Source organism: Pelmatolapia mariae, linkage group LG4, assembly GCF_036321145.2.
Source record: "Pelmatolapia mariae isolate MD_Pm_ZW linkage group LG4, Pm_UMD_F_2, whole genome shotgun sequence".
NCBI lineage: Eukaryota > Metazoa > Chordata > Actinopteri > Cichliformes > Cichlidae > Pelmatolapia > Pelmatolapia mariae.
Genome location: NC_086230.1, coordinates 22587480 through 22604560, shown reverse-complemented (window position 1 = coordinate 22604560; position 17081 = coordinate 22587480). Strand labels below are relative to the sequence as shown.

Here is a 17081-nt window from a genome sequence, read left to right as displayed (position 1 = left end):
ATCAGGGTTAGGCAACTCCAGGCCTCGAGTGTCAGTGTCCTGCAGGTTTTAGATGTGTCCATGATCCAATACGGCTGATTCAAATTGCTAAATTACCTCCTCAACATGTGTTGAAGTTCTCCAGAGGCCTGGTAATGAACTAATCATTTGATTCAAGTGTGTTGACCCAGGGTGTTATCTAAAATCTGCAGGACACTGGCCCTCGAGGCCTGCAGTTGCCTATCCCTAGTGTAGATTATATCACAGTTTAGGCGTTACAACCCCAAACGCTCGATCGTCTCTGTGAACCAGCCTCGACCTTGTTATGGCTAAAAGCAAAAGATTATTTGATCGACAAGATCTAGAGGGCACACAAGGCTGTAAGAGGTCAGACAAATACCCCGGAGCCTGTCAATTCAAGGCTTTGTAAGTCAACAATAAAATTTTAAAATCAATTCTGAAGTGAACAGCGAGCCAGTGAAGATAGGCAAGCACCGGGGAAATATGTTCACGTCTATTGGTTCGTGTCAGAAGACAAGCTGCAGCATTTGTCAAAGTCAATGAGAAATGTCAATGTTGTTTTCCGATGTTGTTTTAATAAAGGTATTATTCTCTTTGTGCTTCTGGAGGCCTTGGTATAATTTTCCCATTTTTCTGATTTTATGCTTCAATCAGAATATATAGATTATGACGCTAATTAAGAAACAAATGAAGAAAAAAGAAAAAAAATATAATGATGATGCAATAGGGTGAAAGGAGGAGACACAGCTCCTCCTCCTGTTAGTTGTATTAAATGGCTCCTCCAGCACCTTTTCTTCAAATCAGTTCTTCGTTGACGTCGACATCATGCTGGTGACTCTCTGTGCTCTCATCACTGCTCTAACATGTAAACACTTTGACTTATATTGCACACATATATACCAATGTCGGTGTGTTTCGCTTGACTCCATGTCTTCTTGTTGTTTGCAGGTGTGAGTGGTGTGACGGTGGTGACACAGAAGCTTCCTGTTTTATCAGTGAGGAAAGGAGACACAGCCACCATGGACTGTAACCTGGGGACTGTTACTAATGAAGCTGCTTGGTGGTATAAACAGATTCCAGGAGTTGTTCCTCAGTTCGTGCTGAAAATGTATCATGGCTGGGGTTCTCCAAGCTATGGCTCTGGGTTCTCTGCTCCAAAATTCACATGTACTCATCAGTCAACAACAGATTATCGTTTGATCATCAAAAATGTGGAGGAGGAAGACTCTGCAGTCTATTACTGTAAGACATGGGACACCTCTGTTAAGGAGTACGCATCACAGTGATTTACACTGTGACAAAAACTTCCTCACTATTACTTCTGCTTTTTGGGCACAAACTCAGTGCACCATATAAACAATTAGTTCTTAAACATTGCTCTTTTAAATGTATTCATTGTATTTTTTTATTTATTTCCACTTTCACTTTAAATAACAAAGGGCCAAAATATACACATATTATTCACTCATAAAACCTCACATCATGAGCTTTTAATATTATTGTGGTGTAAAACATGTTTGATGAAAAACATTCTCAACATATTAACTGGTTAATCTGATTTCAAGCCACAGCAAGAAGAAAAATGAGACCACACAAATCCTCTTTATATTACAGTCAAACAGTTCAATAATTTCACTAATTCATGCTTCACTAAAATTCAGTCAAAATAAAACAAGACTGCATCAAACTCAGATCAGGTCCTCTAGTTGCAGAGAATTTTTATTTTGAATCAGCTTTAGTTCATCAGAAGCATGTTAATGAGGCAGAAAGAGAATGTAAACATATACAGATAAGGTAATTTCCCTGTGTTTATTTATTTCTATTGCTTTTTTGTTTGTTGATGGAGGAAAACACAGGGCTTAAATACACAGGGAGTAACGAGGGGATCAGACACAGGAGGAGAGAAAAGCTGGGAGCAATCACACAGGGACATGGAGGAAGCAAAACTGGAAATATTTACAAAGGATGCAAGACTATCAAAGTAAAAGAGACACAGATTTGACACGAAAATCCAACTGACAGCAAAGACAGAGCGAACATGGGTCACAGAGACAAGGGTAACTAACACTCACAAGGAGACATGACTGACTGGGGAGACACAGGAGATGAATGAACACAGAGACAGGGGTGACTCGACATGAAACGATGAACACACGGCAGCAGAGACTAAACACAGGCTGAGATAAACACTAAGGGAGGGAGAACTAAGATCACTGAAAACTTAAAAGGAAACCAAAATCATGAACAACAGTAATCAAAGAATATAAATCCAAAACCTGAAAGACAAATACTGAGTCGCAGACCCAGCACTCGTCTCTTCTCACTACAGCCCCTCTCATCTTTCAGGATCAGTTTCACCACCTACTATCATAGTGCTGGGGATCCTCTGTGCTCTCATCACTGCTCTAACGTGTAACATGTTCTTATTGATTTTAAAATTTGTATATTTTGAGGTATGTTTTTCACTCATTTTTTTTTTATGTTTCCCGGCAGATGTTGATGCAGTGATAGAGTTGACCCAAACACCTGCTGTCCACACAGTTTCTCCAGGTCAACAAGCTGTTCTCAACTGCAACATAGAGAGATATGATGGGAATTATGTTAACTGGTATAAACAAGTTCCTGGAGGGGTTCCTCAGAAAGTTTTCACTATTCTGGCAGCTCACTTGAATTTGGAAAAGGATTCTCCTCTGACAGATTTAACTCTAAATCCTCATCAAACATTGATTCCTAGTTCATAATTAAACAGGCAGAGACAGGAGACTCTGCAGCGTATTACTGTCAGACATGGGACAGCTCTGCTAACAGTGGGCTATCAGAGGGATTCACACTGTGACAAAACCTCCACACAGATACTTCTGCTTTTTAAGACTCTTTCACAACCTGGTAAAAGACACCTCTAACAAACACACCTTCAAATAGTGTGTTATTTGTTTTTTCATTTTTTCTTTTAATATTTATCATTGAAATCATGAAAAAGCAAACAGGGGAAAATCGACGTTATTCAGCCACAACTACTCATATGCAAAATCATATACAAAAAAGCAGACCGACATTGTATGCTGTTATAAGTAATATAAATTTAGACACCAGACTCAACTCTTAAATAGTTATAAACATACATCCAGCAGCATTAAATGTAAGAAAAGAAGAAAATGTGTGATGTGTGATGATAAGGACATTTGCATTTAAACTAAAACTGTTCAAGGAACTGCCTGTAATGATTCAAGTCTCTGATGGAGCTCCTCAGCATGTAGAGAGTTTTTTAATGAGGACAATTCACTTTACTTTGTAACAGGATTCTCCTCAGACCGACTAAATTCGACATCATCATTAGACGTTGATTAAGAGTTAAAAGGAGGAGGGTAAGCATTGTACTGCACTGAAACATAGATTCTATTAAGGAGAACATAAGACAACCATGAATACTGAGACAAAAAACAAACAAAACAAAGCTCAGTGACACTACAGCTTTTATGAATTCTGAATAGTTAACATTTCCACCCATTAATTGTAGAATAAAACACGTAAATACAAAAATGAATATCAGTGTCTAAAACCACAATGTTTTAGTAAATGCAAATTAGTCAGTCCTCTAATCGTTGTGTTTAACTCTCAAGATGTAGATAAAATATGCTGGTATTTGTTTTTGTGAATCGGGGGAACAATATCAAAACGCCTGTATCACAGTGATTTCATGTGTGAGAAATATCACAAAACTCATGTGGCTCAAGTTTGCAAACAAAAAAGGAGCCCACACAGTCCTAGTACTAAAATTATTCGCTTTATTTGAACTCTTTGTTCAGTTGTTCAGTATTCATAAATGGCGTAACATTTTATGAAATGTTGAAATGTCCTAATCCTAAACATTCCGGTTTCATGTGAATTTACAGAGAAGATTTCCGGGTTGTTGATTATGTAATTATAACAGTTAATTGTAAGGGTTTAGCGGGATTCTGCTCTCTTTTTTTTTTTGTCCAAACATAAAAACTGGTAATGGTAAAAGCATCAGTAATAAACCTGAAGGACATAGCACCCATCCATCCATACATACATCTTCTTCCACTTATCCGGGGCTGGGTAGCGGGGGCAAGCAGAGGACCCCACACCTCCCTCTCCCCAGCCATCTCCTCCAGCTTCTCTGGGGGAACACCAAGGTGTTCTGAGGCCAGCTGAGAGATATGCATGTCCTGGGTCTGCCCCGGGGAACACCTCACCCAGGAGACATAGCAAACAATTTCTCATAATAAAATGCAGTAGCACATTTTTAAGGGAGAGGAGGGAGACATCACAATTACCAATATTTATTAATATAAAAACAGAATTACCCTCCACTGAACATAAATTGCCCAAAACATCACAAACTATGCAGGTTTAGCTCCTCCTCCTGTCAGTCTCTCTGGCTTTCTGTCACATATTTAATGGCTCACACCTCATCTCCTCCTACAGAAGCAGTGCAATCTCTTTCTAAGTCACAGGTCTCAACACACAGTGACAACATGCTGGTGACTCTCTGTGCTCTCATCACTGCTGTAACATGTATGGAACCTCATTTATACTTCAGATTAGTAGTTATTTGTTGGATTCATATGTGCTTGTGTTTCTCTTGACTCCATGTCTTCTTGTTGTTTGCAGGTGTGAGTGGTCTGCTCTTGCTCTTGTTCCATCTCTGCTCTGTCCTCATTCTCTCTCTCCCTCTCTGCTCCTCTCTCCCTCTGTGCTGACAATCATCAAATATACAGTTGAAACCAGATATTTACATACTCTTCAGATAAAAACACAAACACTTTTTTAATTGTAACATCAAATCAGACTAAATGTTTATTTTTTTAGATTGATAAATATAAAAAAACATATTTGTTAACTTTAAGAGTAAAGAGAGAAACTATCTGTATTTCTTAATTGTAAATGGCACCAAATTGTATTCAAACTGAGCCACACTTATGGAGCTCCACAATTCTTTTCCTGGTGTTTTGGTTGACATCTCTTGATTTTCCCATTTCAAAGAAACAGGCTCTGTGTTTTGCCTTATATGCATCCACAGGTGTGCCACCAATTTACTCACATGGACTCTACTAACCTATCAGAAGCTTCTTCAGCTCAGAATGGAATGTCTGGAGTTTTCTTATTAATTAACAATAAACTTAGTGTATATGTACTCCTAAATTTGATGAAAGTGATAAATATAGACAGCTCTCTCTCTCTTTATTCTGACATTTAACTAATTCAAAATATATTTCAATATTTATCTAAAACAAAAGTTTACTCTAAATTGATGTTGTACAGTAAAAATGTTTTATGTTTTCTCCCTAAAGTGTATGTAAATATCTGGTTACAAATGTGAATATACTGCTGTGTACTGAAATTCCTCTTGTTTTGCATAGAAATATACTGAACAACATACAAAGCATAATATATAAAATAACATTTACCTGACATTTTTCTTTGAAAGAACCCTCTAATGTCCATTCTTATATTTCAGTACATAACTGAAACCGATTTAGTCGGGGAGGGTAACAACTGAAAATATGAAATAAACTCACGTAAGCTAAGACTCTCTAAAAAAAATAGCATTTGTTCGGCTTTTCATTTCGCCATTTGTTGATTCACTTGAAGAGCAAGTAACGTAATATTGGTCAAGTGATCAGTTTGATATCAATCTTTCATGATAAACCGTCATATTTACATTATTTGTACAATATGAATGATTTGCTTTGGTACCTGGTCGAACTTCAGTTCTCCTCTGTTTGCCTGGCTCCGTTTCTCTCAGCGCACTCGCAGGCAGCAGCTGCCCCGCCCCCTCGCTCAGTCGCTTAGTGCCTGAGCTCGGATCATACCAATATCAGGGGGGATTCACGCACAGTCGTGAATTCCCACAGTGTGCACTATGTGCTTCGAATATTGTGTGTACTTTTTGTTTTATACAGTTGTCAGCCAGGCATCTAACTATGAAAAAATTACACTCCAAAAGACCCCGGGCTTCTGACAAAACAACCCGGGCTTAAGCCCAGTAAGCCACCCCCACGCTCCGCCCCTGCTATCTAGTATGAAGACAGTATAAGCAGTGTAGTTTCAGTGTAGGGGATGGGCATTATAGCTTGTGAAACTGATGGCATCTTGTTGAATTCAGCAACAGGTCAGCTGATCACAGTCTGTATACTAAGAAAATCTACTAAAGCTCATATTAGAAACTGTGAGTTGTGATTCTTTTGAATTAGTACTTCAACTTTACTATATTTTTTCTAACTTGGGTATCTTTACTTCTGTTTAAGTAAAGAAGGTCTGTACTTTTGCCACCTCTGTCTATACCATTGAGACTATCTCTTTACTTTGTTTTATATTCCATATGTACGGGGAATAGGCTATTCCCTCTACGAAGTACAATACAAAAAACGTCCTGATGCATAAAACCAGTGAGGTCTCTCAAGACCTTTGCAACCTTATTGTTGCAGAACATAATAACGGAAATGGTTACAGAAAATTTTTAAACTACTGAAGGTTCCAGTTCTTGTCCAAGAGCCAAGGACCACTTGTGGAGAGCTGCATAAAGACCTGGAATCAGCAGGTACAAATGTTTAAAAGAAAACAATAACTAATGCATTCATGCCATTTACTGCCATGGTCTGTTTGCACGCTGACCATGTAAGACTCCATTGCTAAAGAAAATGCATGATGAAGTGTGTTTAAAGTTTAGACAAGCCTGTGAAATACTGGGGGAATATAGTCTGGTCAGATGAAACCAAAATTGCCTTTCTGATGTCATATTTTACACCATGTTAAGAAAAACAATAGAATAGGATAAGATAAAAAGAATAACATACTATATGCAATAGAATAAAATACTATATACAACAGAATAAAATAATACATTGTCAGAAAAAACAGCTACCTCTGCAGCAGGTACAGCCTGCTCTGCCCTTTTCTGTAGAGAGCATCTGAATTGTGAGTCCAGTCCAGTTTATTATTCAGATGAACACCAAGATACCTGCAGCTATCCACAGCCTCAATGTCCATACCTTGTGGAGGATATTTGTGCCTGCAGATGTTTACCACCAGCTCCTTGATTTTCCAGTGTTGATCTGGAGGTAGTTCTGCTGGCACCAGTCCACAAAGCCTTGGGTCAGTCCTTGTCGTCCCCATCAGTGATGAGGCCGACTATTGCAGAGTCATCAGTGCACTCCTGCAGGAAGCAGTGGGTGGAGTTGTGGGAGAAGTCTGCAGCGTAGATGGTGAAGAGGACCAGAACCAGAACTGTTCCTTGTGGGGCCCCCGTACTGCAGACGACACTGTCCGACACACAGACATGAGTTCTCACATACTGTGGTCGGTCGGTGAGGTAGTCCAGTATCCATGTAGTGAGGTGATGGTCCACTTGTGAGTTCTCCAGCTTGTCCTTCAGGACTGTTGGAAGAATGGTGTTAAAGGCACTGGAGAAATCAAAAAACATAACACAAGAGTTTTTCCAGAGCTGTGGAACTCTCCCCAGCCTCAGGCTCAGGTTGAAGATGTGCTCCATCACCCCACACAGTTGATCTGAACAGGACCTGACAACCCTTGAGCTGATGCCATCTGGACCCGCTGCCTTCTTAGCTTTAATCCTCCTCAGTTCCCTCCTAACCTGGGTGGTTGAGAGAGACAGGCTGGAGTCGTGTGTTGGATGTGTGCTGGATGTGTGCTGGATGCTGTGGTTGGGGGTGGGGAGTAGTGAGCAGGGTGAGTAGAGGAGGTGTGAAGTGGCTGAGGTGTCAGAGATAGAACAGCAGCAGTGGGTGAGTCTGCAGCCAATGTTGGAGACTGAATCCTGGATGAATCAAACCTGTTAAAGAAATGATTCAGTTCATTTGTCCACCTAACATCCCCCCCCCCCCAGGCAGAAAGTTCTGATATTTGTGGCCTGAGATGGTTCTAAGGCCTAGTATACAACCTTGGTATGCTTCATATAAATGGAGGAAGGATAAATTGAAAAATGTACTGAGACATTATGTCTGTGAAGGTTCTCAGTCATCCAGGTCATCGTAGTCAAAGGAGTTTGCAAAGAAAAGCGTCTGGACTTCTTTAAGTTGCTTGAAGACGTTTCACCTCTCATCCGAGAAGCTTCTTCAGTTCTAAGGTCAAATGGCCGACAGTCCCAGATTTAAACCCAGTGGGAGTGTCCCCCCAAAGAGGGACAAAGGACCCCCTGGTGATTGGAGAGGGTTCCTAAGAGCTTGCGCCTTGGATCCACTGTCAGGGGACACAGAGCAGACTTGATTCTACAGAGAGCACAAAATCACCTTTTAAGTGAAAGGATAAGACAGGTCCATTTCACTATAGATGCCCTCCAGATCAAGATCAGCCAGACTCTGCAGGAACTGGAAACCCTTCTACCCTCTCCAATCCTAGAAGAGGTTTACAAGTTTGTGGACAAGGCTCAGCGGGCCCAACACTCTAAAGGAAAAGAAAGACAACGCAGGAAATTTCACACCTTGCTTTCAAAAACCCACACTCCTCAGTCGAAACCCACACAACTCAGAGAAGAAAACCCACCTGAAGACAGTCGGGAGAAATGGGTAAAGAACTTTTCAGACCGGAATCTCACTGAACCTGAAAAGAGGGTTTTAGCCAAAGGACTCAATTTTGCCATTTCTCCGCAACAGTTGCCCATAGTGGACCTCATCACAGCCACAGAAACCGCCATACGGATTAATAAATTGTCACAGACAGAAGCAGAGCAAATCAGGATGAAAGTCTCAGCCACCCTCTCCAGTGCGAAAGTCCCTCCGTCTAACCTTACATTTCAAGAAAAGAAGGCCGTCGCTTCCCTGAGCAAAGACCACAACATCACTATATTACCAGCGGATAAGGGAAGGTGCACCGTGGTCCTAAACACAACAGATTACCACACAAAGATCACTACTCTCCTCAGTGACAACAACACCTACGAAGCCTTAAAGCGAGACCCCACAAGCAGCTACAAAAAGAAAGTTATAGCTTGCCTTCAAGACCTTGAAAAGGACAAAATCATTGACCGCATTACATATCACCGCCTTTATCCAGGGGATGCCATACCCTGCATTTATGGACTTCCTAAAATCCACAAGGAAGGGGTCCCACTCAGACCCATAGTCAGTAGCATAAACTCAGCCACTTATAACATTGCGAAACACCTTGCTACCATTCTTGCACCTCTCGTGGGGAACACCCCACACCACATCAAGAACTCCACCGACTTCACTGACAAGGTCCAGAAACTTACCCTGGATCCAGATGAAACCATGGTGTCCTTTGATGTAGTCTCTCTCTTCACTTGCATACCCACCACGGAGGCAGTGGAGACTGTCAGAAAACGACTACAAGAAGACAGCTCCTTGGAAGACAGGACCAACTTCACACCCGATCAGATCTGCACACTGTTAGACCTCTGCCTTACCACAACATACTTCAAATACAACGAAGGCTTCTACAGACAAAAACATGGCTGTGCCATGGGCTCCCCCGTGTCACCTATTGTAGCCAACCTTTACATGGAGGAAGTGGAGAGGAAGGCTCTTGGCTCTTTCAAAGGAAGAGTACCCAGCCAGTGGTACAGATATGTAGATGACACCTGGGTCAAAATCAAGACACAAGAAGTGGAATCCTTCACTGCGCACATTAACGCCGTGGATAAAAACATCAAGTTCACCAGGGAAGACACAAAGGACAACTGTTTGCCTTTCCTGGACTGCGCCGTGCACATTGAAGAGAATGGCAACCTCAACATCGAAGTTTACCGGAAGCCCACACACACGGACCAGTACCTCCTCTTTGACTCCCATCACCCTCTGGAACACAAACTTGGAGTAATCAGGACCCTACACCACCGGGCAGAACATGTTCCCTCTAAGCCTGAGGGAAAAAAGAAGGAACACACACACGTAAAGGAAGCACTCAAAACGTGCGGTTATCCTAACTGGGCGTTCATAAAGTCAGCAAAGAGGCACAGAAAAGAAGATCAGACACCAGCGAGGGAGGATAAGAAAGACAGACGCAACAACGTTGTCATCCCCTATGTAGCCGGTGTATCAGAGAAACTCAGGAGAGTTTTCTCCAAGCACGACATCCCAGTGTACTTCAGACCCAGCAACACACTCAGACAGAAACTGGTTCACCCGAAAGACAAAACTCCAAAACACAGACTTAACAACGTGGTGTATGCTGTACAGTGCAGCGAGGAATGCCCAGACCTCTACATTGGAGAGACCAAACAGCCACTTCACAAGCGCATGGCACCACATAGAAGAGCCACCTCCACAGGTCAAGACTCAGCAGTCCATCTGCATCTTAAGGATAAAGGTCACTCTTTCGAGGATGCCAACGTTCACATTTTGGACAGAGAGGATAGATGGTTTGAAAGAGGAGTGAAAGAGGCCATCTATGTCCACTGTGACCGACCATCTTTGAACAGAGGCGGTGGTTTACGACACCAACTGTCTGCCATCTATAATCCAGTTTTGAGTTCCCTCCCCAGACGCCTTAATGCCCACTCACATCCTGGGCCATCTGACCTCAGGAATTCACATGACAAGGTGGGGCCAGGTTTCACAATGAGCACACCCGAAACCCTGGCTGATTAGGTCCCACACCCGCTTTCACACCTTGGCTCATGTGATTAGAGGATCACCAGGGGGGTCCTTTGTCCCTCTTTGGGGGGATACTCCCACTGGGTTTAAATCTGGGACTGTCGGCCATTTGACCTTAGAACTGAAGAAGCTTCTCGGATGAGAGGTGAAACGTCTTCAAGCAACTTAAAGAAGTCCAGACGCTTTTCTTCGCAAACTCCTTTGACTACTGAGACATTGTTAAATGTCATAAAATCTGCTGCCATTTACCAGGATAATGAAGATGAAAGAAGGGTGGAGGTTCCAGTAAGACAATGATCTGCATGAAGTGCACAGCCAAGGAAACTATTAACTGGTTTCAGAGAAAGAAAATAAAGCTACTGGAAAGCCCAGATAATCATCTGGTCTGAATCCAATGAAACTGGGTGGAAAATCTATGGAAACACATAAAGTCACAAAATCACACCTGAGACATGCATGCGACTAGTTTTTTCCATACAGGAGGCATCTTGAAGTTGTCACCACCAACAAAGACTTTTATACAAAGTATTAAATAAATTTCAGTAACTGTGTTCAATACTTTTTCTTTAAATCATTTCTCATTATTACATGTGACTGAATTTATGGAAATCTGTGGTTTGATTTCTTTGTATGTGAGAATTGGATAGTTTGTTTCTGACATCTGGTGAGAATTTCATGTCAGTAGGGCCTTTAGAAATATTTTTACTTGGACAACTGGTCAATACTTACTTTACTTGCTGTATCTGATTAAAATAATAATGCATATACATGAAGTCTCCATTATAGGAATTTAGAAATTATTACCATTAGTTGATCCAATGAAACATGTTTAGGTTTAATCTATGAATGAAAGCTGCTGACAACATGCTGTGGATCCTCTTCAAGTTCATCATTGCTCCAACATGTGAGATGTTCTACTCGTCTGTTTTACAGTTTGTATATTTTGAAGTAAAGCTGTGACCTTTGACTTGTTTTGTTTTTTCTATGTCATTGTAGGCAGATGTTGATGCAGTGATAGCGTTGACCCAGACACCTGCTATCCACACAGTTTCTTCAGGTCAACTAGCTGTTGTCAACTGCAACGTAGAGAGAGATGATACGAATTCTGTTAGCTGGTATTAACAAGTTCCTGGAGGGGTTCCTCTGTATGTTGTATGTATTCTGACAGCTCAGCCAGCTTTGAAACAAGATTCCCCTCAGACAGATTCAACTCTATGTCCTCATCAGACATAACTTACCACTTAACTATCAAGCGCGCAGAAAAAGAAGACACTGTTGTTCACACTGTGGCAAAAAACCTCTTGAGCATTACATATGCTGTCTTGACTATTTCACTTGAAGATTGTACATTACACTGAGTTTTCTCAATTGGACTAACTTCATATAATATGTTATTAAACATTGGATTGCTCCTTTTTTTATTCTTTGTTAACCTTTAACCTGCTCAAATGCAACATTAAAAAAGCTGAAAGCTTTTATGTCAGCTGGTACAAACAGGTTCCTGGTTCTTCTCCTCAGTTCTGAGATTTTGTCATTTTTACAGCTCACCTGCATTTTGAGCAGGTTTCTCCTCATAAAGATTGATCAAACACTGATTTCAAGTCTATTATCAATCATGCAGAGACAGGAGACTCTGCAGTGAGTTCCTGTCAGACATGGGAAGACTCTCCCAACAAACCACCATCATAGTGAACCGGACTGTGACCAAAATCTTATTGAGAGACAGTGAAGCTCTGTTTAATTCAGATCAGTAATGAGGACCTTATTAAATCTTACACAAAACAAGTGACACGAAGGAATAAACATGACTATACAGAGAGAGACACAGTTATACAATACAAACATTGATGAAGGGGATGAGATGTTGACAGTGAAAGTTGGTCTCTACAGGATGTTTCAGTTCCTCTCCCCTCATCAGTGACAGTCAGGAGATTTTTGTACAGCCATGTATACAAACTGAATCACTGTGGTATTCGGACAAGGCACCAAGCTGATTGTGACAAGTAAGTACTTTTTAACTGATCATAAAACAAGAGAGATTTTGCAAAAATCTGCTGATGACTACTTAATTCAATATGTTTCTTGTTCAGCATCATTTTTTATGATTTTGTACAAATTAAAATAGTTTCATGTTGTCGTATGTACAGAAAACATGGTTAGTTATATTTAAAAAGATGTGAAAACGTGTCAAACTAAATTTGTATATTTTTATATAAATGTTGTTCACTGAAAATGGTGTGAAATATGTTGTTGTTCACTCTTATCATTCTCATGCTCTAATTGACTTTTAGGTTGGCATTTAAGGCCTGTTTTCTCTTTCTTCAATAGTAGTTAACAGTGTTACTAATGTTCAAAATTATTTTGAAGTGATAATAACCTGGCTTAACAGTTTTCTTTGAAATGAAATAAAATAATTCACATTAGCTGACATTTTATACAGAAACCTGTAGAATTAAATCCAATATGTTTTATATGAAAAGTTAAACAGTAACTAGTCATATTTTATTTTGGAGAAATTTAAAAAGAAATTCAGACGATATGTTGGGTTATTATTTTTTCTATACTTTTGCAATCACATTAGTATTGTTTTCTTCTAATTCCAAAACAAATGTTATGTTTATTCCATATTGACTCTTCCTGATTTCTTCTGGTTTTGTGACTTCATTTACTTCTTTCCTTTCATTTATCTTTTTTTTTTGTTTTCTGAATGTCCTTCATGTATTTTCAGGTTCCAGCCTCCCTCCTCCTGTCCTGAGCTCCAGTCCAGCACAGCTTCTCTGGTCTGTCTGTCCAGTCAGTCTGTGCCTTTTGCAGATGTGAGCTGGTTGGCTGGTGGGAGTCCAGTGAGCAGTGGGATCTCTACCAGCACTGCTGTTCAGAGACCAGACCAGACTTACCAAATCAGCAGCTCTCTGACCATCCAGACATCAGACTGGAACATGGATAAGGTTTATACATGTAAAGTGTCTTTGGGCTCACAGACTTCAGAGAAAACCATCAAGAAGTCAGAATGTCCCACTGAATAGTCGAGGACCAGAATGTGCATTTAAAATCTGCTTCTTTCCTTTTCATGCTGTTTGCTCATTACAGTCTTTACATGTTAGAAATCAGAATAAAGCAAAAGGTTTAAGCCATGTATTCATTTGCTGGTCATTAATGAGTAATTTCAGGGATTCATGTTTTGCAATAAATTAATAAAAGCATTGATTAAAAAATGTGTTTTCTTGACAGTAAATAAGAAATTGTGTCACTGTGTTGTGGTAACATAAATTTAAAATAATTAAAATGAAATTTTAGAGAGAGGCACATAGAGGAAATAAACACTCAGAAGCACACCATTTTTTAAATGTCTTCTTCCCATAGTTAAAACATAAGTATATTCTGATATACAGACTGTGTAATATTTGAACACTAGAGAGCATCATTTAACAACACTTCCTGAATAGGAGAGAGGGCAACTGTCACTGGTATAAATGTTGGTTGTAAACTTGCAAATGAATCTTCACACTCAGCTATTGAAGAGCAGAGCGCTCTTCTGTTTCTTTCTGCCCAGGATGCACCTGCAGGTCTTAGTAACTCATTTATAACCTCATGTAAATGACGTATCAGCACTCTGTAAAATAAAATGGAACTGCTGTTTTCAATGGAAATGTTTCAGATCATATCATTTGATCATTCAGAGACAGCTGAATACTGTTAGACCATGACACATTAAGGCATTCCATTTCTTCCACTTTTATGAAAAGGCGTCTCCTTCAAACATTTGCAAGAAAGTTATCTTCTCATAAAGACTTCCTTTTATATACCAGTTGTGCTATTTTTTGCAACCAACAATGAGCAATACTTTAATTACTCCAAGATACAGCACAATGGCATCTACAGGGATTTCACAGTCTAGCTTTTTTCTAAGTGTTAGACATGTAATGTCCCAGTATATTTGAATTTTATTGCCTACCCAAAGATTTTGTGAGTGGGTGGCATTCATGTGACCACACTGTTTCCTGCTGTTGTCACCCACAATCCTTGCTTTTAAGGTCAAAGAAACACACAAATTCAATTTTTTCCAAGTAAATTCTCTTCAATTCTTTGAGTTTGTGTGTCACCCACATAGTTGATCAATCCTCCTTTGTTATTGGTATGTCTAGTTCTTTTTCCCATTTTGTTTTAATGTAGGTATTATTCCCTTTGTGCTTCTGGAGGAAGCGTATATTCTGATTATACGCTTCAATCAATCAATCAATATATATATATATATATATATATATATATATATTTTATGTTGCTAATATAGACAAATGAAGACAAATGAAAAAAGGAGAGGAGGAGACACAGCTCCTCCTCCTGATCCTTGTATTAAATGGCTCCTCCAGCACCTTTTCTCCAAATCAGTTCGTACTTCACACTGACATCATGCTGGTGACTCTCTGTGCTCTCATCACTGCTCTAACATGTAAACATTTTGACTTACATTGCACACATATATACTGATGTCAGTGTGTTTCTCATGACTTCATATCTTCTTGTTGTTTGCAGGTGTGAGTGGTGTGACGGTGCTGACACAGAAACCTCCTGTTTTATCAGTGAGGAAAGGAGAGACAGCCACCATGGACTGTAACCTGGGGACTGTTACTAATGATGCTGCTCGGTGGTATAAACAGATTCCAGGAGGAGTTCCTCAGTATGTGCTGACGTTTCGTCATAACTGGGGTTCTCCAAGCTATGGCTCTGGGTTCTCTGCTCCAAAATTCACATCCACTCATCAGTCAACATCAGATTATCGTTTGATCATCAACAATGTAGAGGAGGGAGACTCTGCAGTTTATTACTGTAAGACATGGGATGGCTCTGTTAGTGAGTACATATCACAGTGATTTACACTGTGACAAAAACTTCCTCACTGATACATCTGCTATTTGTGCACAAACTCAGTGCACCAAAGCCACATGTAACCCACATAAAATGAGGGTACCACTTTAAGGACTGATATGAGGAGGGATGGACAGCCTGCCCAACCAATCGAAATGCACAGGTCCCAGTATGCTTTGACCAATGGGAGAGCAGCCTGACGCTGTATGTCCCACCCACCTTCTCTGTGTTCGTTGCTATGTGTGGAGGTAGTCGCGTGCTGGCAGGAGAAAAGAGAGACTGAAGCTTTCGAGCTAGGAAAAGTATTAGATATAAGTTGCAACCAACTATGCTTCACATAAGTTCGCTGATTATCAGCTACCTTCCATGTTAAGAGTAGCCACAGTGAGTAAACAGGCGAATGCTGCAGTTTTCTGGCGACTTTAGAAAGTACCGCGTGGAGCTAAACTGTTAGCCTTTGTTAGCTCCGGTTGCTATCAACTGCCTTAAAGTTCATCTCAATCTGCTTCCAGAAAGCCCCGCATTTTCCGACCGAGAGACACCATACCATTGTCTTCGGCCGTGATGCACTGAGATCGGTCAGGTTTTTTTCTTGTATGCTGAATTGTTCCTGAGGTGGATTCCTCCGGTGAAATAGATGGCGAGCCTTCCCACCTGGACTTAGAGAGACTGAGATTCGCTTCTTTTCCACTTGATGATCTGCTGCACCTTGCGGTGTGGTAGGACTGTATCACTCACACTTTCACACACAGCTGGTTATACATAAGACCACTGACTGACATTCTTCCACCCCTATTTTCTTTCACACCCTGGGAATATTTTGGACTTTACCCCTTGGACATTTTTTATTTGGGACTTTGAATAATGAGCTGTTGTGTAGAACATTCTCCACATGTGAAAAGAGTGTGAGATTTTCATTTGAAAATACATTAGATTCGTGTAATCTGTTTCTATAAGAGTTAAGGAGTCAGGTTACTAGGGTGCACCTGAACATTGAAAACCAAAAGTAACTTGGCCAAGTCATTGTTTTAGTAGTTTATGTGTTTTACTTTTCTTTCTTTTTGTAAGTTTCCTTTCTACCATTGTAAAGTGTCTTTAACCTGTGCTTGTCGAACTTATGGTTTATTTCACTAAAGTCGTCTGGTTCTTTTGAGTTACATTCTTGTCTGTGTGTCTCATTTAAACACACCCCTGTGCTCCTATAGTCGAGCCTATTGGCCCATTGATATATTCTTTTCAACAATTCCCCTTACTGTGTTACACACACAATTAGATCTTAAACATTGCTTTATTTATTGTATTTCTTTCATTTGCACTTTCAATTTAATTAAACAAAGCACCAAAATATACAGACATTATTCACACATAAAACCTCACATCATCAGCTTTCAATATTATTGTACTGTAAAATATGTTTGATTAAAAACATTTCCAACATGTTAATTCTGAATCAGATTTCAAGCTACAGCCTCTAGTTGCAGAGAATTTTTATTTTGAATCAGCTTTAGTTCATCAGAAGCATGTTCATGAGGCAGAAAGAGAATGTAAACATATACAGATCAGTTAATTTCTCTGTTTCTTTTTAAAAAAAAAAAAAAAAATCAGTGTATCTAATTT

At 40.1% G+C, this 17081-nt stretch overlaps 1 pseudogene; it reads left to right on the top strand.

Annotated features, from left to right (window-relative positions):
• The first annotated feature begins 825 nt into the window (after window positions 1–825).
• LOC134625463 (immunoglobulin lambda-1 light chain-like) lies at window positions 826–13762 on the top strand (annotated as a pseudogene).
• Window positions 13763–17081: the final 3319 nt, after the last annotated feature.